The 23,647-nt window shown below is 44.6% G+C and overlaps 1 long non-coding RNA gene across 1 annotated transcript; it reads right to left on the reverse strand.

The window, feature by feature from the left end:
• Positions 1-3,654: 3,654 nt before the first annotated feature.
• LOC135897392 (uncharacterized) lies at positions 3,655-17,969 on the reverse strand. The gene is made up of 3 exons (XR_010563033.1): positions 17,834-17,969; positions 10,824-10,887; positions 3,655-4,153 (listed from the first exon to the last, which is right to left on the reverse strand). It is a non-coding gene; the product is annotated as an uncharacterized lncRNA (long non-coding RNA).
• Positions 17,970-23,647: the final 5,678 nt, after the last annotated feature.

Consider the following 23,647-nt stretch of genomic DNA (forward strand, 5'->3'; position numbering starts at 1 on the left):
AGGAACCATTAAAGCATTGGACCCTACACCACCCCTAAATACTTGAGGCAACCAGGCCATTTGCGTTGTGTATATTGCAACAGGAGAGCCTGCGCTTTCAAACGCTTTGAGTCGCGTATAGCACGAAGTGTTGAATACGCGGTCAACTCTGGCAACGTCTCCATTTCTACAATTACGCTCCAAGACATCGCATCATTTCAGACCATTTAAAGCACACATCACTCGTTGGGCACGTGACTTGCAGCGATTTCATTCACACCGCCATCCCTTTAGGGCCTGCCGATTCCTGTACTAAATTACGCGTAAAGCCACAGCGGCTTCTGACGAAGCACGGACTGAAGTCACATCTATCATTATCTTGTGTAAAGGGGTTAGTTTTCTTATTTACGTTTTCTCACTTATCCAACCAGTAAAATCGTTTCCATTCCAAGCTTAGCTCCTGTTATGAAGCCCGTGGTGCTTTACTCGCCATCGAAAAAAAAATTTTCAGTGGCACCTATTGCCGCGGCCAGCAAGAATACCTAATCTAAGATTGATTCTCAGCGAAGTACGTAATTTGTTACGTGCTCAAGACTGCCCAATACTCTCTTTGTTGAGCATGTGTGCCGAGGCAGAACATGGCTGTTAGCCAAAGTATTTCTTTCTGACGAACATGGGTGACCCGAAGAATAATAGGTATTTGTATATCAAAGTAAGTTCCTGATATCAGGTGCTTTACGCAGTAAAAATCTACATCTGGAGGCTTACGTAAAGAGAACGAAGAAACGCGTTTGAATATACATGCACATGCATATATACGTGCACCGGAGAGCCGGGTAAAGTCGTAACGCACGAACACCTGGCGAAATAGATTTCGCTTACTCAATGCCACGATGCTCGCGCCTGGTTTCCCTATGAAGCGCAGCGCTTCATTGTTGGGGAGCTTTAGAGAAGGAAAAACAAAATGAACAAAAATGACCGGCTAGACCAAATGAAAAAGTGATGTAACTGGTTTCATGTAATTGGTTACCGCGAATAGCAATTGCATTACAGTGAGTGTTACCTAGGGGGAAAAAAGCGTAATCGATCGATCAGAAAACTACCGAATTGTCAGTTTTCACAAGTATTTATTAGCATGAAATTTGTTGCGTATAAGTCTGATCATCATTGGCAATGGTTATGCTACAACCACAGAGAAACGCAGCATTGCTTCGTCTGTTATCCCAATCGTGACACGTTTAGTCATTCCGGACACTTAGGTGCCTACGTAGCAATGTAGGTTCCGAGTGCTTGTTCCGTCGGTAGGATTCGTTTAATGCATAAGATGCCGGAACGATAGAATAAAATTAGGCGCAATATCTATCCGTGCTGTAGGCATTATTTGTGATGTCGTGTAATACATATTTTGGTAAACCACTGTGGTTGCTTAGTGGCTATGGTGTTGCACTGCTAAGCACAAGGTCGCCGGATCGAATCCCAGTTGCTGCGACCGCATTTCGATGAGGGCGAAATGTAAAAACGCCTGTGTCCTGTGCATTGAGGGCACGTTAAAGACTCGCAGGTGGTCAAAATAATCAGGTTGCCTCATAATAGAATCATCATTTTGGCGGGTAAAACTCAAGAATTCCATTTCGTTCTTTGGTACATGAAACTTCGTAGTCTTGTCTTTGCTGCGCTAAGTAGGCGTTCGGCTAAACTGGCGACATAAAGAAATTAACGCAACATTATTCACCTTAACGGAGAATACTATGGTTGAAAAATATCGTGGCTTTGACACGGATGAAAGACTGCTACTTACGGACGCGCACGCGCGCTTGACAAACACTGACCTCAAGAATCAGAATACATTTATAACATTTGAGCACACACAGAGTCGTACAGCATCGAGATAGGACATTCAGAAACTAGTATAGAGGATGCGTTAGCATAGCGCACTGCAGCACGCTTTACTCGAAAGACAGACAATGTCGACCGGGGTGCCAAAGCGCACTCGTTCGTCATTAGGTTCCTGCACAATAAGTGCATTTCCAGCCCAATAAAGAAATTACTACGCATACTGTTTATACAGCTTTTCAACAGGAGAGGCCCACTACCATACGACATTTTGGGCAGCTCTATTTTTTTTGTTGTCCGCTACAAATTGTAAAATAAAGGTATCTCGCCATGACAAAGAATAAAACAATGTTATAGTTTCAGACATCGTGTACAGCGTACTCTGCACCGTTCCACGAAACAATTACTATTGCGAAGCATAATTTGCCTGATTCTTGGCATTTGGAGTATAGGTACGTACGTTCCTGTCTCATCTTGTTTTCGTAAAAAAAAGTAGTGTATGACCGGCCGTGGAATCTAACCTTAGCCGCCGAGCACAGCCGTCCGGTACTCTAACCATTAGCTCACAATAACACGGACATTTCTCCCGCTAAAAAGTTAGCCAGTTCTTGGAAACAGCCAGTTCTTGGAAACGTCTCGCGCGTGTGCCCTACACTCTTAAAACGGTTGCACCCTTTGGGGTGTATATTTGTCCCACAACAATAATCGTCATCTGCCTTGCTTGCGTTTCCTTTCCTGAAAACTCGGCGCTCGCTACTTTCCTGTCGAGAATGTTGCGTCACACTGATAAGGCGCATGCCGGTCGTGACTGGAAAATACCGAGCTCGCAGCATCAAAGAAAGGAAATGCGGGCAGCACGGATGACGATTACTGTTGTGGGACAAGATACGCCCCAAAGGGTGTAAATTTTTCTAAGAGTGTATGGTACTTCCTCGTCTTTTTTTCTTATATGACAGCTTGCCTTCTCGCTATCTCAGAAACCGGCCCACTTTCCTCACTGCTTTCCTCATGTCGGGAAACGTAGAAATTGTTGGACGCTATACTCGTCATTACTCTGCCATTTTACGAAGCGCATGGATCATTTCTCGGTGTCCTTGCTGAAATAAACATGACGCATACACTTTCAGAAAAATTTACACCCTTTAGGGCTTATCTAGTCCCACAACAATAATCGTCTGCCTTGCCCGCGTTTCCTTTCTTTAAAGCTGCGAGCCCGGTACTTCCCAGTCACGAACGGCATGCGCGTTATCAGTGTGACGCAGCATTCTCGACAGGAAAGTAGCGAGCGCCGAGTTTTCAGAAAATGAAACGCAAGCAAAGCAGATGACGATTATTGTTGTGGGACAAATATACACCCCAAAGGGTGCAACCGTTTTAAGAATGTAGTTAACTAAAGGTGTAAATAGAGGGAAGGTTATTTGTGATATTTATTACTTGTGTTTAATCAGAAACTTCGGAAATTACTACTGATAACTCTTTTTCTCTCGATTTTGAGTCGTTTTGTCACGCGCATCGAATGTTTCCCCGATTTTCTTACTTTACTGCATGCTGTTCGTAACTTATATATACATATTGTCACAAGTATGCACATATAAGCAAATGTATTGCTTATGGATTAAATACAGAATAAGCTACTCGTGCAAATAGTCACGGGCTGCATGATTGCATGTAAGCGGCATCATATGTTTGGCTGCTCTCCTGTGAAAGTTGAGTGTAGCACCGAGATGGTGGATTCAGACGGACATCTGGGAGAAGAGTAAAGTGCATAATACAGGCTATTGTAGTATGTTGCACAGTAATGCACAGTACTAATGCACAGTACGAAATACACAAGCGTGATACTTAGATCTTCCACATTTTTTATTAGGGGGAAATGTGACATCATGTTTCGATTTGCAGGAAGTAAGGTCCCTGGTATCGGTAACACCAGGGAAAGTTTTAAAGTATCTAGTGTAATTATTGCCAAATATTTATTAATTCGACCCCACAAAAGTGCGTCGGGGGCTATTTGGCTGCGATCCTGCGACGCTAATCAAGAATACGGTGTTTTGGGGGAAATAAATCAAAACAAGAATGGGGCAGACGCAGACGTGCGCACGTACATGCGCACTCGCATACTTAATAGGTAAGGTGAAGTTTTCACAACATTTTCCTCTCTGAATTTACAAGTTCTTCTGGTTTATTTTCGTGCGATGGGAATTATTATTGCCATACTTCAGTTTTCTCAGGCGGAGCAAGTCATTTGTGCCGGCCCTGTCTTGGACTGCGGGCCTGGAGGCCTGTAATACACACAGCGGCAGCCTGGACCGCAGTTCTGGTCGACAGTACTAGGAGTGCAGGGCTGGAAAAAAAAAGTGTGAATGCAAGAGTGAACCAACTTTCTCAATTCGTAAGTAACAAGACAGTCTTATAACTTATAGAACGCAGGATGAAGTAAAGCTACCTAGCTCGGCCCCAAGGAACAATCGATGGAATGATGGTGAATAATGGCATGCGATAATTTGTATTATTGTGATGTCACAGTTGTAGTTCCTAGACATGTATGGCATCATTTTCAAATCCAGTGTGATTGTTTTCACATGTTGTACGCGAACTTCGCAGCGCACGTTTACCTGAAGTACCTAAATGCCACGTTCATTTAATTCATGTTTAGATCGTGCCCTGTGACAATACCGCTTTGTTATTGCTTTTCTATTTCGATGCAACAGCGCATTAGAAGATGATTCCTACATTCCGAACACTCTAGCTCTTTATTGAACAGCTGTGCTGGTCATATCTCTTTGAAAGCATGCTCGGAGACGATTGTAGCACTTTCTGTAGAGTGTTCTTGGTCGCCAGTGCTGCGTCGACAAAGTTCGCCGACGGATCTATAAATAGGGAACCGGCAAGTGCGGTGTCATCCCATCGACTGACGACGACGCCGCTTGCTCTCATGACCGCCGAAGAGTTATTGTCTAGTTTTCATTCGGGCAGAAGTTCGCCCAATGAATTGTTACAATTTAACATTCAACTTCGCCTTACTGAGTTCCTGCCTGCTCACAGTTACCCTTACGGGATAGTATTGACTTTTAAATGCCACTGACTATTCTACAGTTCTCTATAGAACTAGAAGCCATTTCATTGAATGATTGAAGAAAAAAAGTAAAGCGAGACGCCACCGAAACATTTCACTTTAACCGAAAGGAAAAATGGCTCAGCATGCTTTGAGTGTGCCTTCCTAAGAATAAATTGCTTTTTATTTTCTTTATGTAATCATCGGATCATTCCCAATTCTGCGTGCCAGTAATCGCATATGCAGTCCTTTATTAACCGATTTTGTTGTCATACTTTGTTGGGTTTTACTCTCTCGTGTGGTAACATTATTGAGTGATTGTAGGCTTCCCTAAAAGCAATTATATTACTGAATTAAATTACAATTACTAAATGAGTACTTGGCATGCATATGTTCAATTTCTCCTATTGTCTCTTTCATTATGTAGTGATATCATTCATGCCATGACATTTATGTCATGTTATCCATGTATGCATGTTATTCTTTTCTTAACATATATTGAGATAAAGAAACCATCAGGTCATTCCTACTGCTTATTTGATGACATGAACTCCACGGCTGCCTTGATGTCATAACATGTCATTCATATTAAGTATGCATACATTTCATGCGCCCCCTCCCCGCTGCATATTCTCATTCATACCCACTCGAAGGAATGACCACGACGTCATCACGATGTGGGAGGCTAGATAGATAGATAGATAGATAGATAGATAGATAGATAGATAGATAGATAGATAGATAGATAGATAGATAGATAGATAGATAGATAGATAGATAGATAGATAGATAGATAGATAGATAGATAGATAGATAGATAGATTCAAAGCGCCAACAGGTCACAATATACCCTTCGCATTAACAAAAAATATTCATGCGTAGTTGCACGCAATGGGATCTTTTTTCTGAAAACAATCAACGTACGCTGTACACGAATAGTCTACCGCGTACCTACCGCCAACGCTCTGTTACCCACCTCTACGGTGGCGCATGTGGCAGAGAACTTCAGCCTAGGGATGGTTTAACGGCATCATGACCTGCGCTGCCATGAAGCCACACCTCGAATAGAAATTAGGATATAATTCCCACCCTCATCTTGCTGATATATTTTAAAATATTTTTTGCGTGTTATACAAGCAAAAGCAGGGTAAATTAAAAAAGAGTGCATGATGAACCGTTCTATTTTCAGTGAGCAAATCGTATCGCCTAGCTCGTTGCTAAGACAAGGCAAATACGAATTCGTTTACAGCCGCGCACTAGTTTCTGTAACTGCTGAGTATTGAAAAACATTATTTGCAGCCGACGTGTGGTTTCCTGAGAGCCGTAAGGCCGCTGTGGATAGATCTGCGTCAAAGTGGCACTAAACCGTAACTTTGGAGGCCGACACCAGGCGAAAGAGAGCTGCGTCGGTTTAACAGCCAACGCAGGCCAGCAAGCTGTTGCTGGAAGTTGGCCTTTTATCGGTGATTGGCGGGCCTCGGATAACGCGCGCATAATAGACTGAGAATCGCAGGAGTGGTGAGTGTTTCTGTCAAGTTCATTGGTGCGCTTGCAGAACGGAATGGGTCAAGCTCGTGTGTAACGAAAAGTACCAAATTGAATTTGCACAGAACTAAACTTCCAGCATCCCGCAGTCAAGATCGCACCTCACTGCATCGCGACTATGCAAGATGGCCAAACACAAAACAGTGCCGCGGCCTTCACCAACGAAAAATTGTAGCTAGAGAAAAGCGCAACGGTGATTAATGGCCTGTGCAAAAATTTTCCCTCCAGCTAGAATTGTCAGAAATGTTGTACTTCCATTTTTGCATGAGAATATATCAATTCCAGCTCTTTAAGATAAACGGATACTAGAATTAAACTTATTTTCCTTTTTTTTTCAAATAATGAAACAACTTTTCGTAGATTTGTCAACGTCTGAATCTTATGTCAATGATTTATGCAAATCTCCCCACTACCCTGACTATTCGCATTGAGGTTCTCTGCGGCTAGCTCGCTGATCCTCGAAAAGCAAGCGAAAAATGAATTTCGCACTGAGTGGCTTCCTGCGATCTTTTGTCAGAATCCTGGGATATACCTCTAAGAAATATCTGTCCATACTTTAAACGGGTGTGCTGTTCGACGGCGATAAAAAAATATTGCATCACGAATTGTTTAATGTTGTATTCTTCAGTTCTTGTCAGTGCATGCCCAAATTGTGGTTCATCATAACGAGACAGGGCGCTGCATCTGAACGTGAAAATCCTTTTCTGCACCATTACCGGCTTCATAGCACCTTCTCGGATGACTTCACAACCCATTTGCACAGTTTCTGTGTCTGTTTATTAAGACAAAACATATTCAAGAGTGTAGTCCTTTGACACCCGCCATCGCGCAACCGATACAAACTGCTTCAGAGGATCTAAACAAAACAACGCAAGTGAGCAGGCGAAACTTCACCGAAAAGAATACTTTGCTAACTGATGCATGCCATGATGTAGTACATTCTCCCTAATGGTAAGCTTTAGAGCAAACTTCTTGAGCGCCTCTGCAAAAAAAAAAAGGTTAAGCTTGTGTAATCCCTCGCACAAGGTATAATCGCAGGATATGAAAACAAAAATTACGAAGTAAAAATTCAGCGGATAGATTACAGTACAACATCTTACTGAATACTGACACAGTGAAAAGGTTCGTGCCATTTATCCTGAGCTGATTATACTAGGTGTGCCCACGACGACATTAAGAAATATTTAAGGTTTGCCTGTGGTAGATAGCACAATTCTAGTCCTTGAGCTGGTCCACTCCAAGAGGCGAGCATTACTAGCCAAAGAAAGCAAACTACATAATCGACTCATTGAGAAAATATCACTAATTATGCTTTGGCCTAATTATATTTACGGTATACATTGCAATTTGCGAAATGTAACCAGTGAGCTTGCAAGGCATATACATTTGTAGCGAATACTAACGATGGCACTGGTTTTGAGATATGCGCAGTCAAACGTGAGGTAAAAATGCATGATTGCTCCATATACAAAAAAAAATATTTTACGCTTTCAAGCACGAAAGTAACTGAGGCGCCCATGTATTACGTCGCAAATATCGTGAAATAATACTCAGTATTAGTACCACCATGAAAATGCGTTTTAAGTGGACATGCCTTGGGAACTGATCGGCTACAGTTCGTAATTTGCAGTATTTGCCATCAGGTTACAATTCAACGCTCATTAGTGTTTCTTTAAATAGTCGAATATGCAATTTGATTTCTCGTGCGAGTAATGTTCGCTTGTTTAAGAAATTCAACTTAATAACTAGAAATGTGGTATCTGCCACGCGTGATATTTGAAAGCTGGCTATAGTCGTCGCAGCAACAACCGGTATACTCAAAACGTTTGTGCCAGTTACGCGCGGCTTTTGTAACATACTTACTTTTATCAACCCTACATTTCTTCCTTAAGAAAATAGCCTATTATTGGTGTAAACATGTCTCTAGCTTTGTTTATTAAATTAGGACGAGTTATTTACTTTGGCAAGCAAGAACGTACCCTCCAATTGTACTTGTGACAACTATACATGTCGATTTATTTTAAATAAATGTACTGTTTGCTCGTCATTCTGTATGTCTTACAAATTAGCTGAGATAAGGCGTACTTTAACTAAACGAGATAGGACACACCATTGTTTAGGCGTTGCCCAATCCATGAAAACATTACATCGCCTCAAAGAGCCTGCGCAAGTCCTACGGGCGAGAGAATGCACCTGCTATTAGTGCTGCTGGAAGGCATACTAGATCTGGTTCTTTGGCAAAGTTGATGAGTTTGTCGATGCAAATGTATAGCTTTATTTAGGGTGGCTTTTTTGTCACGCCAACCACACTTTGATATGAGGTGCCATAATGTTTCCTCCGAAAGTTTGTGGTGTCATATCATTATAACTGAGGTACTTTGACTGCCAAGTGTTCGTACAGAAGCATTATTTGCAGCTTCCCTCCACGTTGTGCCGGCTGGCTGCTGCTGCGTGGCTGCTAGAGTGGAGGGCATGTGTGTTTGGAAATGTGCCCGAATATATAACTCGAGCCATTGGGCATGTTAAATTGGCCAAATACCACTGGCCACGAGCCAGTTCTTCGCCAATGCAGCTGAATGAGTATTTGTAAGTTGATATATGCCCTAACAGAAGAGTAGGAAAAGAGGCAAAAACTTAAAGAGGTCAACAACGGAAGCATGTACAAAGGTAGTGTACAAATTGCTTTGTTCCATTCCACGCCATTAGGAGGTGCATGCGTATTTATATGCAGATGATATCCCCTCCGTCACATCAGACAGTGAAATTCACTCCCGGTACATCGTTTGGAAAACTGCCTCTACGATGGAGAAATCTGTTCAGACAATATTCGCGTGTGTTCAGTATTAGCAAGTGTTCAATATTATTTTTGTTCTGCTAAATAATCATTTTATCACATACGTCTGCTACCATCTCGAGACAACACATCAAATAATGTTAGTTAAGTATTTGGGTGCAGTCTGCGATGCTTTCCTGAACTGGCTCGGACACATTAGCCATATAGCTAAAAAACACGGGGATACCTAAGCACTTCTTATGAGTTGTGAATGCGAAAACATTTATGTCCAACTGAACGCCGCTGAGCGGACCTTTGAGTTTTTCGCTGCGAGTAATGTACCATAGCAGTACGTGATGACCGAGCCAGCCAGCAGCATCAACCTGTGGTGCCAACGCGGCATGCCACCGACCCGACGTCCTGCTCGACAAAAGACCCAGGAAACGTGCCACGTGACTACCACGCCTAAGATAACCCATCTCGCCCTGCGATGTCACGTCGCCGTACCTGCTCCGTCGACGCGCGCTGGTGATATGGCATCGTGGCGATGCCCGCTCCCCTCACGCAAGACCTGGCGCGCTGTCGCGGCCCAGATGGTACTCTGATTCGCCCGTTCTGGTCCATCGAGGTGCGCTCGTGACGTGACGCGACGGCGCGTTTCGCTGCTACAGATGCCGCGGGCTTTTTCGCTCAAGGAGTAATTTGATGCATGAGTATAAATATAAGGGCAGTCGGCACACGACGCAAGCTATGCAACAGTTGCAAACGAGAACAGTTGTTCGCGAAAGTTTCTATTGAAAACAGGAGAGACCCTCGTTTATTATCGACAAAATGTATGTGAATCCTTATTTATAATTCTAATGCAATAGTTTCTGCCTCATGCCAATTTATAAATTAGGCCCTTTTCTTCAGATATAGGAGTAGGCCTTGCTGCTGTGCTGGGCATCACTAAAATTTGTCTCCAATAATGTACATAAGTATGCTGTCAATATTGTGCAGATATCATTCATTGACGGTACCAACATCATTGAATATTTATCATGCTGCTATAAAAACACTGCATACCAGTGCCATTTCCCAGCCTTTGTTATATTTTGGTGTACAGTGGCCACGGTTTTGTACAGTCAGGTGGCTGTTCTACTAAGTTTGCTTATTCCAGAAGTGTACGCATCTTGGAAGTACCTTTTATTCGCGGTACGCGAGAATGCAAAACATGTCTCTTCTAATATACCAAGTGACACATTGCAAGATACACAATGGGTTTACCAATAAACACGGTCCTTGCGTCGGGTGCTTCAAAGAGTTATGCAATTCTTCTTATTTACTGAATTTCGGGTGAACGAAAAAACTGCTGGCGGTACTGTGAACCATATGTATTATTTTCACTCGTTCAAAAAGCATCGATCTTCCTGTGAAGTTTGAGGCATGTTAGATGGGACATCCTGGATAGAAAGACTGAGTCAAGCCGTAAGGTTTATACAATGCTCATGGCGAATATGAAGCATGCTAAACAAATATACTAAAAATTTACAGCTATAGGAGAACAATGCGGAATTTTAGCGAAAGCAGTTGCGTACGATGGCTTCTGGAAAGATTGGAAATATTAAATATATCGATTGCAACTGTTGCATTATGTCTTACCGTTTGTCTGTTGCATACCACCTGCAAACTCCATTGATGAGGGTATGCATTGGTCACATCGGATCTGGAAGAGAAAAAAAAAAATCTTGTCTGTGTTGCTCATTGACAGCGATCGCAAGTTTACCCGCTGTACTTGAACTCATCGGATGGTGTTCTAACCATACGGGGGTGACACATGTTAGCGTGACGCAGCGCGCAAGGCAACCGCTGCCGGGAAAAGGTAACAGCGCCCTGGCAGCTACCAGGCGCTTGATAAAGCGGGAGTCATGAGGAGCACTGCCAGTTGCGTTGGACACGTCGAACCTCGAGGATGCATGAAACGAGACCGACCGGACCACCGGCTAGTCAGCCACAAAGTGAAATACTACATAATGCACAGCTTAACGTTAACCGTGCGTTCGGTTCGGAGCAGTGCATGCACACGCCAGCTCAGGAGGACCGATACTGACCTTGCTGTGCATGTGCGCCAAATGCTCACGCGAACTGCAGAATGCTGAACGCTGGCCGGGCAGCATGACCGAACCGACAGAGCGAAGCGTTCACGGTACGTTTCCTTCACCTTGTCGCTTTTGCACACAAACGTACTCCGGGTTTCTGAAGACTATTTAACCTTCCCCAGCAATTGCGAACGCACCGTCGACAGTGGGGCCACACAAAGGCCGCTAAAGAAATGTACGTCGCGTAACCGTCTAATTGCTTTCGCAATACAAAATTGGCCACCTTACCAAGGACGAAGCATAGCCAGCGCTACAAGCCAGCGTAGCCAGCGTAGCCGGCATAGCCAGATGGTTTTAGCCATGTTACGAGTGCTTGGATGGTTTTACCTCCGTGCTGTACCTTATGGAGGGATGTACTGGAGGCAGCCTAACGCTACCTGTGTAGCCTCTCGGCATGTTGGAGAGCGACGGTATCGAGCGTGTTGTATGTTGTCCAATCGTTCGGGTCGTTGCTGTGAATTGTAGGCCACTCCGTGCACCCACGGACCACTCTAAAATTTATCACTGAAAGGTATGGAGCAGGCTACTCCTTATCTGTAGAAAGTAATATGAAAAGTTGGGCGAGTTGGTGATTAATCATCGCACCAAGGGGGGCAGCTGACTGACGAGCACAAGGCGGAGGGACACAAGGATACACGGCACTCGCTGGTGTGGCGCGAGTGTCGCGTATAGTTGCGGAAAGTTTTCACTATCAGGGTATGCGGCAGGTCCTGGCATGAATCTGAGTATCACGCAGTGGCCTCTTGAAGGTAGCAGTGTAGATTAATGACCATGCGCGCGCCGATTCATCCCTCCTGAATGGGGGGACGGGATGAATGTCGATGAGGTAGTGTTCCAAGGCACATCGGTTGCTTTTCCTTCTCTATCGGGCGTCGATTCCTGATAAAAAATAGCGTGAGGACGATGGTGGTGGCGGCGACACCTGTAGGTTTGCCCACTGGTGTCGCCCACTGTGGGTTTGCCCACAGGAAGAACAGACCAAGTATTATTTACATGCGTAATGTATAACGGCGGCTGGTGCAAGAAAGTACCAGGACTAACATTTTATATATATTTACAAAGTTTGTGAATACATGTGGCAATGAAATGCTATATCTTGGTCCTAACTTTGCCACAGCAAAATTTGACATTTTGGTCTCTCTTAAAGAGATGAGTACAAAATGTCTAATAATTGAACAGCAGTTTGGGCTGCTAGACGAGCAATATATGTGTGGGTGTATGCATAAACGAAATAAAAGTCTATTTACACTCCCATCAAAAAAAATGCGTAGAGTTATAGTGAACCATAACTAGGTTATCGTGAACTAGAACACGTATTAGGGTGCACTTTGGGCTTAAAATAAAAATGAGGTGGTGAGCGGAATTGGGAAAATAGTAATGCTGCCAGCGCTGACGTTTAACACCTTTATTTTTTTCCCTTAAAATGATAAACATTATCGGAATTGCAAGTTAAGTAAATGAGTTGAGCCGATTGGTGTTGGACATTTATGTAAAGTAAAAAATTACGCAGCCCAAGGCCTACGGTATGGTCCAGAAGGCTTAAGAAGTCAAATAGGTAGAGAGCAGAATAATGAGGTTTGAGGAAGAACTCAAGAGTGTGGACTATTACAAATGAGCGACTACGCAGCACCACCATCTCTGAATCAAAATCGTCGAGAAAGAATGGAGGACGAAATGAAAATGCTAGCATCAAAGTACCTCGTAATGATAAGTGCACGCAAAAACATGGAGTCATCACAAGAGAAGAGATAAAGACGTAGCTGGTAAATTTGATGCACGTGATAGACAGAATAAAGTCAATGGACGTGCACGTAGAACGACAAGCACGAAATCAGGGAAGAAAATTTGTACGCCAAACAAAGGGCAGTGCCCTACATTCTGAAGCCTGACCTGGCTGTCTGTCGACTTCAATATACAGGAATGAGAGAGCTAAAAAGGAACATGCAACAGGGTGATGCATGTGTTTGCTGTCGACGAAATTCAGTGACTGCTCAACACACTTTAACGTAATGCCAAGATATCCATCAAACCTGAACCATAAAGAAGATCTACCTTCCAATCCACCGTCGATGCTCAGTGGCTGTGGTGTTGGGCTGCTTAGCACGAGGTCGCGGAATCGAATCCCGGCCATGGGGGCCACATTTCGGTGGCAGCGAAATGCGAAAACACCCGTGTGCTTAGGTTTTGGTGCACGTTAAAGAACGGTCGAAATTTCCGAGTCCTCCACTGCTGTGTGCCTCATAATCAGAAAGTGGTTTTGGCACGTAAAACCCCTTAATTAAAATTTTTTAAACTCTACCTTCCAGAAGCGCCAAGGTTTAAGTCTCACCGCAGAAGAGGTAGAGATGTTTAGAGTAATTGTGGAAGCAATCTGGAACTATATGATGGCGGGTTCGTTACAGGAGTGGGTAAGCTTACAAGTTAAGCAGAGAGGGGCAAAATACTATTCTGCAATAGACATGTGAAACTTGATTAGCTCTCGCGTGCTAGGTGACGTTTCTTGCATGCCACCTAAAAGGGGATCACATTGCAGGTCATCATTTTGATCTAGCACATTTTGTTGATCGAACCTTTTTGTTAAGGTTCCTGTTAACCCCCTTTTGCCTATGGGTGTCTTCGCTATCGATGGAGCTCTATTTTGTTTCCTTCATGCTTTTCTGATTTTAGCCAGTCTTAATAAGGGCTAACAGTGAAGTAATTGCTTGGACGCCGCTGAATTGTTGGTAGCATAGAGGTATGTGTGGAGCAGTCATTACAAATGGTGGATAGCCCTAATACCCGGTGCCACGCCGGGCTGCACACATTCATAAAATACATCCGTAGAGGGTGGCGAGCTTGTGAGATGGCGGCTTTTAAGCTGCTGGTGGACGTCATGGACTTTTTTGGAGATACGCACACTAGTGCCGAACGGGAGGCGATGAAGCTAGAGCTGATTTGTCAAAACCGGTCTCAACAATATGCTCTTCAATATTTGCTCTTGACGGCTTTCTTTAACAGCTGTATATTACAAAGGCATTAACTGAGATAAACAAAAATAAATTATTCTTGTAAGATTCTAGGTAAATGTCAATCACAGTCAGTCATTCCAGGCGGATATGAGCAGACCCCCCCCCCCCCCCCGCGCCCTCTATAGCGCCTACTTTGCTGCTCTGCGCATCTGCCACTGTTCATCTCGAGTTCTTGTGGTGTACGTATCATTATTTGAGTCGCTAATGATGGACACTTTGCGCCCTGATATCAATATTCTTCGATTAACAGACATTATTCTCGAGAAATGCAGTAAAGCATACTTATTAATAGATGCTCACGGTTCTTTGTGCGAAAGCAGTGACTAAACTGATATATGAGCGCTCGTAAATCAACCTAGTAGATCGTCGGCGAAAGCTCAGCTTTGTGTTTAAGAGCTTCGTCAGTGACAAATTTCTGTACGACTCGCATGATCGTGAAAATTATTTCGAAATGCACTGTAAAGTCTCTGTGATTATTGGGGGTGAGCTTTAGCTAGCAAAAACAGTGCACCAACTCCCCGAGCAGAGAAAGAGAGCGGATTTATTTGAAGGAAGGCAGAGAGATCAGCCTGAGCTAGCGTTCTAGCGGGCTGCTTGACTCTTCGGTTGTACTGCAAACCGAATATATACAGGATGCTTTTCTTTATGCCATGCATATTTCTTTTAATAAAAAGAAATAAGAGCAGCGAACGTGGCGATCTTGGAACGAGTTCCTAGGCGTGGCGGACATACTTTGCTGCTAATAATGTGAGATTTGCCGCTTTTTTCGCGCTTCTACGACACTGGGTTTCAATATTGCCTAAATTTACCGTTGAAATTCGATTATAATTATCTCGAATTAAGTGTAGCTTCAAATTTCCTTTTTGAGATGTAGGGTGCATTAAGATCTGAGTCCTACAATTCGCCATTTAAACTGCCCCCAACGCCCTAGTAAAAGAAGTAACATTTATTTTTGGTAATTAATCTACTGAAGCTCGCTTTATTATCGGAAAGTATGTCTGCATCGACTGGGAACTTGTCTGCAAGAACGTCATGTTGGCTGCGCTTATAGACTTTTTATAGAAAAAAAACCTGTATTGTATAAAAGAAACTATATACAGTCTAGAACCACTGTGTCTAGACAGAAAAGTGAGTAGTACTGACTGCCATTATTTTTCTACACGCTTACTTGCCATATAACGAGGAATATGCAGTGGCTCACACCCTGTTGCGCATTAGTAGGGTAACCAGAATATAAGAAATTAATTGATGTGAAAGAACCAGTAGAACAAAAAACATTATTCTGCGGTGCTATGGGCCAAAATCACGATATGATTATGAGGCACGTCACAGTGGCAGACTCCGAAATGTGAATCTCAGTATAACTACACAAGCGTTCTTGTGTTTCGGCCTACTGAAATAGACCGCTGCAGTCGGGCCTGAACCCTCAACCTCGAGCTCAGGACAGCAACGCCATGGCCACTAAGTTAGCGTAACGAGTTACCATTGAATATTATCCGCTATTTTATTATTCCTGCTTTACATTAAATTTACATATACGAGAATGCTATAGGGGCAGCTTTCATGTCACGATTATTGTTTAACTACTCAGAATAGAGGTGCGTCATTGGTAATGCTTGTAAGGTGAACGTGCTGTGCTATATAAGCTGTTTGTTTGTCAAAATAATAGAACTCCCACGCTTAATTACTCCAGCGCACCCAGGTGGTGGAGGTAGGCAAAGAAAGCTTAAGAAGCTGATCCGAGCATGCTTATAGTTAGTATCTAGAATGAAAGCGACACTTAGGTGACAATGGTAGCGGCAAAAGCAGTGGGTGATTGTCAAATCGAAACCGAACTATAGCTGATTCCGACCGGCCGCTCTAAACAAATGACGCAGAAAGCCAGAGATAGAACTCATAAGGACAGCTGAAGCTTCGGGATGGAGCTGCAAGTGTCGCGTTGGATGCAAACTCAGGTGGAGTGACGGGCCGAGTGTGTGTGACGAGTGACGAGTGACGAGTGACGAAAATGATCGCACGCAAACGGAAATAAAGATTAGTAAAAATATCAGTGGCGATGTCGCGGTAAATGCGAGACAAATGCGTTAACATCACGTCGCACCTTTTTGAGATCCTAGACCCATATTTAAACAACGTTCACCACATTATAAAGTTCTGGTATGGAGCTCATACTTGTCTCTTTTCTATCATACTTATCTGTTTGACTTTTGTCATCGCGTCTGCATCCGTGAGCTAAAAGTCATGGCATGCTTCAGCCTGTGTTGTGGCGTGCTTTAGCCGGCACTTCAATGCATGTAGAAATAGATCAACTATGCACTAGTAGCGGCTGAGGATGCAACTCATGCAGCTTTCAAGATGCTTCAAGTAAATGTTATTTGTAGATGAAGCCGCTTCTATGATCAATGCCATTCTGCGTGGCTCTTCAAGCAGACATTCGCTTGAAAGTTGGTGCCTTGAGAAGGCAAAATTTCTGATCGCTTCTGTAGAAGCCAGATGACTCCCACACACAAAGCATTTCGTTGTGCTTTCTAATTATATCGGTTTGCTCCCCAAAAGCACCACGCCGAGCCAAATATGCCGCGGCGGCTACGCTCAGAGGGCACGCCGTTAGCGCCTTCATCTCCGCTAGCAGAAGTATGATGAGCAATTTTACCGACCAAACCCTGTTTCACTTTAAAAGTGGGCTTATCAGTCTAAAAAGCGGCAAGAGTGGCAGTGAATAATGTCCCGCAATGCAATGCTGCTTCAACCGGCGACGACGACAAAGAATAGTTCTTCCTCTGATCATTAAATATTTTACTAGCTGAACACTTCTCGGAAACTTCGTTTCTTGGCATGACCACCCCATGGTGCGCACATTTGGTGCGCACATTTGGTGCACGGAACTAGAGAAAGAAGAAAGGGACCAGAGTGTCCTGTAAAGCAATGAAGAATAAAGGAAGTTAGTTGAGAGAGAGACCACCGTGGAAAACTTGGTGCGTTCTAGTATCGCGACATTAGCTGCAAAATAGGAGTCGGTGCTTCTATCTTACTGCAAGACAGCGCCATTAAGTCCCGAAAACTCCCTTCGCGAAGGCTCTTGCTGGCCTGTGCCATCGGTAGTAGTCTCATTGTAGAAATATCATAGTTAGTTACGCTTCATAAATATTGCTTTACTAGAATGCACGCAAGCAGAGGGCTGGCCGTAATCAAGCTTGCTGCATTAATGGTAAAATGTACTCAGGTTGCCTTTGAATGCGTTCAAGGCCCCGTACTTCCCTTACAACACACACACACACACACACACACACACACACACACACACACACACACACACACACACACACACACACACACACACACACACACACACACACACACACACACACACACACGCACACACACACACGCACACGCACACACACACACACACACACTTGTGCGTGTGCGCGCGCGCACACGCACAAGAATACACTAGTTAATTGCTGGTTGTATAACTACAGGTATTAGTTTTATCAATACTTACTTATACGTCAGCATGAACATGATTCCAAGAAAGCAGGTCAGCATTTTGAACGAAGACATGGCAAGGTAGGATCGGCTAAGCTGCTATTCAGGACAAGAAAAGGAGTCTCTGAAAGTCCAACGTTTTTACATTTTTATAGGTGAATGCTCGGAGGCGCGTTTCAAGCTACGTCAGAACAATAGAATTTTCAAGCTAATGTTCTGCCTCGAAGCAAGGTCAGCAATACCTTTTTACGGAAACTTCTCAGACAGAAAGTACGCCATGTGAACAATTGTAGTGCGCTTAAAATGCCGCGTTGTGCATGTAGAAACCAATAGAGGACTATATATGCTCAGCACTCATATATCTAAAAGACACCTGCTACGCTTTCCATATACAGCTGGAAGAGCCGTATCAGATCTTTTATATTCCAGGTGTTTAATACTATTCGCTTATCGATTACATCGTTAATTGGGCTCTGGTAACTTTTCTTTAAATGGAATGTCATATGTAGCTGCAGTCAAATGTAAAATGGACGCTAACCATGAACATAAAAAATTACAACAGGCTTTGGCACCCGTATGGGAGCCTAAATTTGTTCAATTGGTTGTGAGCAAGCATACCGCATGGGTGCCGAAGCCTCTTGTTAATATGTTCTTGGCTGCTGTCCATTTCACATTTTACTTTGAATAGCTCTTACAAGGCTAGTTTTCGTCAAACACTTGTCTCCATATGTATTGTTGACATCGTTATGAACGTGGTGCTTAAGTTGTACTATAATTTCAGTGTATTGGGAACGAATAGTTGCAGGACGTGTTAACTTTGCTTTTCGTATGTCACTGCGTTCAAACGTCTCGCCGGTCGCCTAACATTTGCTTTAATATACCACGTTTCCATTTAACACACATTTTCTAATTTCAATAGACCATTGACTGTCGGGCCTTTGCAATACATGACGTACTCAACTCTACTTCCTTTTATTCTCAACTGAAATATGAGCTACACTTGTTTTCTCTTCATCTGAATTCTTTGTCCCTTATTAGCCTTGACGTCGCACCTAATATCTTGGTTCCATCGGTTATTTCCTTGCTCCTCAGCTTGTCGCCAGCCACGGGAGCATTCTCTAAGCCCTACGCAGATTCAATAATGCCCGTTCCTGCGGCGGGTGTCGGCGTTGTGCTAAGGCGTAACCGATCGAGCGAGCACAGCGGAAGGGGCGAGCAAGCGCGGAGGGCAGCGAGGGAGGAGGAAATCGGCGAGAGCGAAGAGGCGCCGGGAGGAGAGTGGAGAGGACGATGCTGTGGTACCAGGAAGCGGAAAGCGGAGCAGGGTATGGCGTAAGCGTGAGAAGAAACGCGTAATGCCGCGCGAGACATGCTGCGAACGGTACGAGGTGGCACTAGAGCAACGGGCTGTCGCATGGAGGAAGGAAACTCAGGAGAGGCCCTGACGTCTGTCTTTGTGCAGCTAAAGTGAAGCCGGAAGTTGGCGTTGCTCATGGCATTGCTCCGCCTTTCGGGCCAGCTCTCCTCTCTTGCTTACGTTTCTCGCGAAACCACGTCGCGCTGCGCGTAACCGGGCTGCTCGGACGCGCGCGCTCCGCAGCAATACTAAACAATCGCGATGTCTCATTGCATTACCGTTGCCGAAGTCACGTTAAAAAAAGTTCATAACGAACTTCGGAAATTGGGCCGTGAGGTCGAATCGGCTGCTTTTACCGTCTTTTATTAAAATAAACATGCTTTATAAGGCCAGCCCACTGACCTGTTCTCATCAACCGCAGGTACCGGCCGCTGCCCAGTTTTGGCGTTTCTTTAAAAAAGGTCACCTTTATCGCTGCCTTCTCTTTGCTTTTCTCTGCTTGGGCTATATATCTTGCGAGCTGGACGTCTGGAAATACGAAATAAAAAATTGTGCGCATTCTCGCTCCACTGCAAGAACGAAATGGAGATACGAACGACACACCGATTCATTTGGAGTTTATGAGCACAAACACATTGTTGCTTGAGGAATCGTCGTTTATTGAACAAACTTCGGGTTACCGCGCATTACCCGCCGATTGTAATTTCTGACTCTGCGTTTAGATTCATTGACAATGGCCTGATGTGCCTTCTTACCACTGTAAGTGAAGCATCACGGAACTAAAGTTTTGGGATAACCGGCGCACGGTGCAGAACAGTACGCGCGTAGAACCGGTCTACATGCTACCATAGAACAGCCATTTGATGTGTTCGCAGGCGTACGTTCTGTGGAGCCTTGCCTACTCTTACAGCACATGCGCTTATAACCTTCACTTCCGTGCGCTTCTCGCGCGCACAGATAAGATACGCCTGCAGTAAGGAGGATTCGTTCCTTTAGTCAAAGCGGCCGCATCTTTCCCATCTTCCAGGATGAAGCGTCGGCTGCAGGCGCACGGTGCCGAGGGCAGCAAAATGCACATATTCGGCGTAACGTACTTTCTATCAGCCCTTGTATTGAGGTACACCTGTGCAGGTGCGCATGAACCTCGAACGCGCTTTGCTTAAAAGACTTCGTGCTGTCGCGAGTGCTGCGAGGAACAAGCAACAGTTAAGCAACGTTAAGCAAGTTGTTACTGAACACGAACTATATATGCATTCATAACGTACGTTCTACGTGCCGCACCATACGCACCATGCGCCATGCATCATGCACCATGCGCCACCAATGCACCATATGCGTTGTCAAATGCAGGAATCACTGACCTGCAAGGCTTTCATTGTACAGATTCTGAAACGCATCAGTTTCGGCCTGCGATGACACGTTAGCATTATTCCGCAAGACGGCAAAATTTCCCGCGGGTATTCATTCGTGCGTTGCCATTGCCGTGGCACGGTACATTGCGTACGGCGTTGCATGCGCGTTCCTTTCACGAAGTTTAGTTGTTACTGCCCCACCTGGCCACAGCAACATCCAGGAGAGCACGGTCCAGATAACCCAGTGCAACAAAACACGGAGACCAACGCAAAGCTGCCCGCACGGCGTCTTTGCCATGGTACGAAACTTACGGAGCAACACGTGTGAGCGCACACAACCATAACGAAGCCGCCATTGTGGCCCGAAAGGCGTGGCCTCTACGGCAAAGAAATAAAAAAAAACAGCAAGAAAAAGGATTACCTGATACGTCATTTTCTCCACAGTTTTCTCTTAGCGCGCAGAGGGGGTAGGGCCTCTCCTCAGTTTCCTTCCTCCATGAGCTGTCGTCATTTCTCCGATAGGATGCGGCGAGCGCGTCGCACGAGCTATCACTCATGCGCTGCTTGAGCTAAGGTCTGTCTGCAGCTGCTGCTGTGCTGTGAATCACGCTCAGACGTCATTCACGGGCTTCCTGTCGTTATTTCCTGATTAGCGAGGCAGTGGCGTCGCACTTTGCTCTGTTTGCAGCGTGCCGCACGAGACAGATTGTTCGTACCCGCCAATATATTGCGAAATGAAAACACGCATGTAGCTGCGGCAAATTTCGCATAACGGAGTATCGCAATCATCAGTGAGATTTTTATTTCCATGTCTGCAATTATTCGTGTTGTTAATTATTGCGCAATACGATTACATGCAATTTTCTGAGCTCGTTACTATCATAGTTATTTGCCTCAAGTGAAGGCCAACGCAAAAATGACCCGATGCGCAAATTTGTTTGTACCGATTAGTTTAAATGGTAACGCATTATAAGGCCATGCCTGCAAACTTCATTAGAGCTTAGGCTCAAAGCCGGAAGACAGCGACGCTGCACTCAATTGACGTTGCAAAATGAGGCTTCGCGTGGAGTACCAGCGAGAAACTCGCGCGTTATCTAAATGTCGGCCCTTCCTCAAAAATATATTTGCACCAAACCGGCAAATCTCCGATATGTCAAAGGCCAACGGTGGTAAAGACAGCCAAAGTACAAATGGCGTACTAAGGACAAAATACTCGTAATTGTTCTTGAAGAAAGATTAATTTCTTTGAGTGAGACCTCCCACATTCAGAATGTCGGTCGTATTTCATTATTTTAAACATAACTTATGGTGCGTACATCGACCGGGAACAAAAGAACGACGAAGACAAGCGCTGTTAGCGATGGCCGACGAACTAGAACTATACTGAAGCAGGGTTTGGGTGCGGAATAGTTGGTATTCTATTGTGTCGAACATCACTTCCAGCGCGTACATAGACAGGTGCCAAAAGAACGACGAAGCGCTTGCCTTCGTCGATTTTATTTTGCTGTTGATCGAGAGAAAATGGTATCTTAGACATCGATAGCAATTCTTGAATGAATGTGACCTGCCTAATCTTTATTAAATGTCATCAGCGGGATCATTACCACTTGTGGGGCCGGATATCCCTAGATATTAGGTGGATAAGATAAGATAATTAAAAAACTAAACATGAAAATGCAACACGCAGTTAAAATTCTAAGACAAATTGCAAAACACTAACTGAAAACGCCCATGTATTACGATGAAGTAACGAAAGAAAGAATGTTATACTATAAGAATGCCGCAAGGATGGACGGGCGATGTGAGCATAGAGAAAATTAAACCGCATAAGTTCTTCCGTGTACGTAAAATTGAACAATTTGCTGTGTAATAAAAATAGCATACAGCCTTAAAACCAATTTTTGTTTGGTGGGGCACGACCAGGGCCCAAGCACTTTGGGTGCACAGAGTGAGTCGCTGTCTCGGTTGTTCAGACGTCTCCGAATGATCTCTCGCTGCTTGTCAGATAGCTTCATAGGTCTAGCGTTATGGTCTATCTGACTCAAATTGCCAACACTGGCCTATTGGCTGCAAGAAAGGAAGTAGAGCTAATTCTGCTTGTACAGAATATTAGACTGCAGGATTGCAGTATAATTGCAGTCACACACTGCAGATTACAGTTTTATACGTGCATTCCACATAAACCGACGGTTTCGTTAAGAATGACAAAAAGTAAAAACGCAATTTCACAAAGAGCGATGTTCACACAGTTCTATATGCATAGGAATACAAATTTATTAACAAGTGCACAGTGTAGGGGTTGGAGGGCGGGACTTCGGGATGAAAACCCAAACTTGGGAGGGATTTATTCTACATTATGTACAGGGAGGTGAGCGACAAGTAACATTCGTACTGACATTACGGGCCGGCAGCAACTCGGACGCTGCGGCCCGCGGCAAGAAGTTCGAGAGAGGTGAATCAGGGAATCAGGGAATGTCCCAGAATCCTCAGGTCTCTCTGGAAGGCTTCTTATAAACCCTTCGAGCACTGTAAGTCACGTCATGTTTCACCAATGGGAGAGTCCGCTCCGATGACGCCACTTTCAGCCAATGGTAGGCGCCCGTGTCGCGGTGTCGCACCTGGCGGCTCTCTGCGGTCTTGCCTCGCAGACTGGCAATCCACTTCTAGGCTGGAGAAGGAGGGGGGGCGCTCATGCTTCATTGCACAAGGGCCCACCTGCACCCGGTGGCTCGGCTCCGCAGCGGTAGCAGATGCCTTCTTCAAAGCCGAAGGGGGACGATTGAGCTCCATTGTACGAGGCCCCCTTCTAATCCCGGCGACGCACGAACTTGTTGGCACGTGAACTTGTTGCCTTAAACTTGTTTGCTCGGCCGCTTCTCTGGAATGCACTTTCCTGCTTCTGCATTCCTCAATTAGCTGTGCTGCAATCCGATGTGGTCTGGGGAACTCGAAGTAATCGCAGGAAACAGCTCCATATCTAACAGCTCGTCCTCGCCCCGGTTGTTCTGAATGGCCGGTGAACTCAATTCGCTGGCCATGAGGAACGCTGAAAGAAGCTGCAGGGTACTGGGGTCAAGCCTCGTTTGACAACCCTCGGGATCCTGGGCCCTGGAGAACATAC

Source organism: Dermacentor albipictus, chromosome 2, assembly GCF_038994185.2.
Source record: "Dermacentor albipictus isolate Rhodes 1998 colony chromosome 2, USDA_Dalb.pri_finalv2, whole genome shotgun sequence".
In the NCBI taxonomy this organism is placed as follows: Eukaryota; Metazoa; Arthropoda; class Arachnida; order Ixodida; family Ixodidae; genus Dermacentor; species Dermacentor albipictus.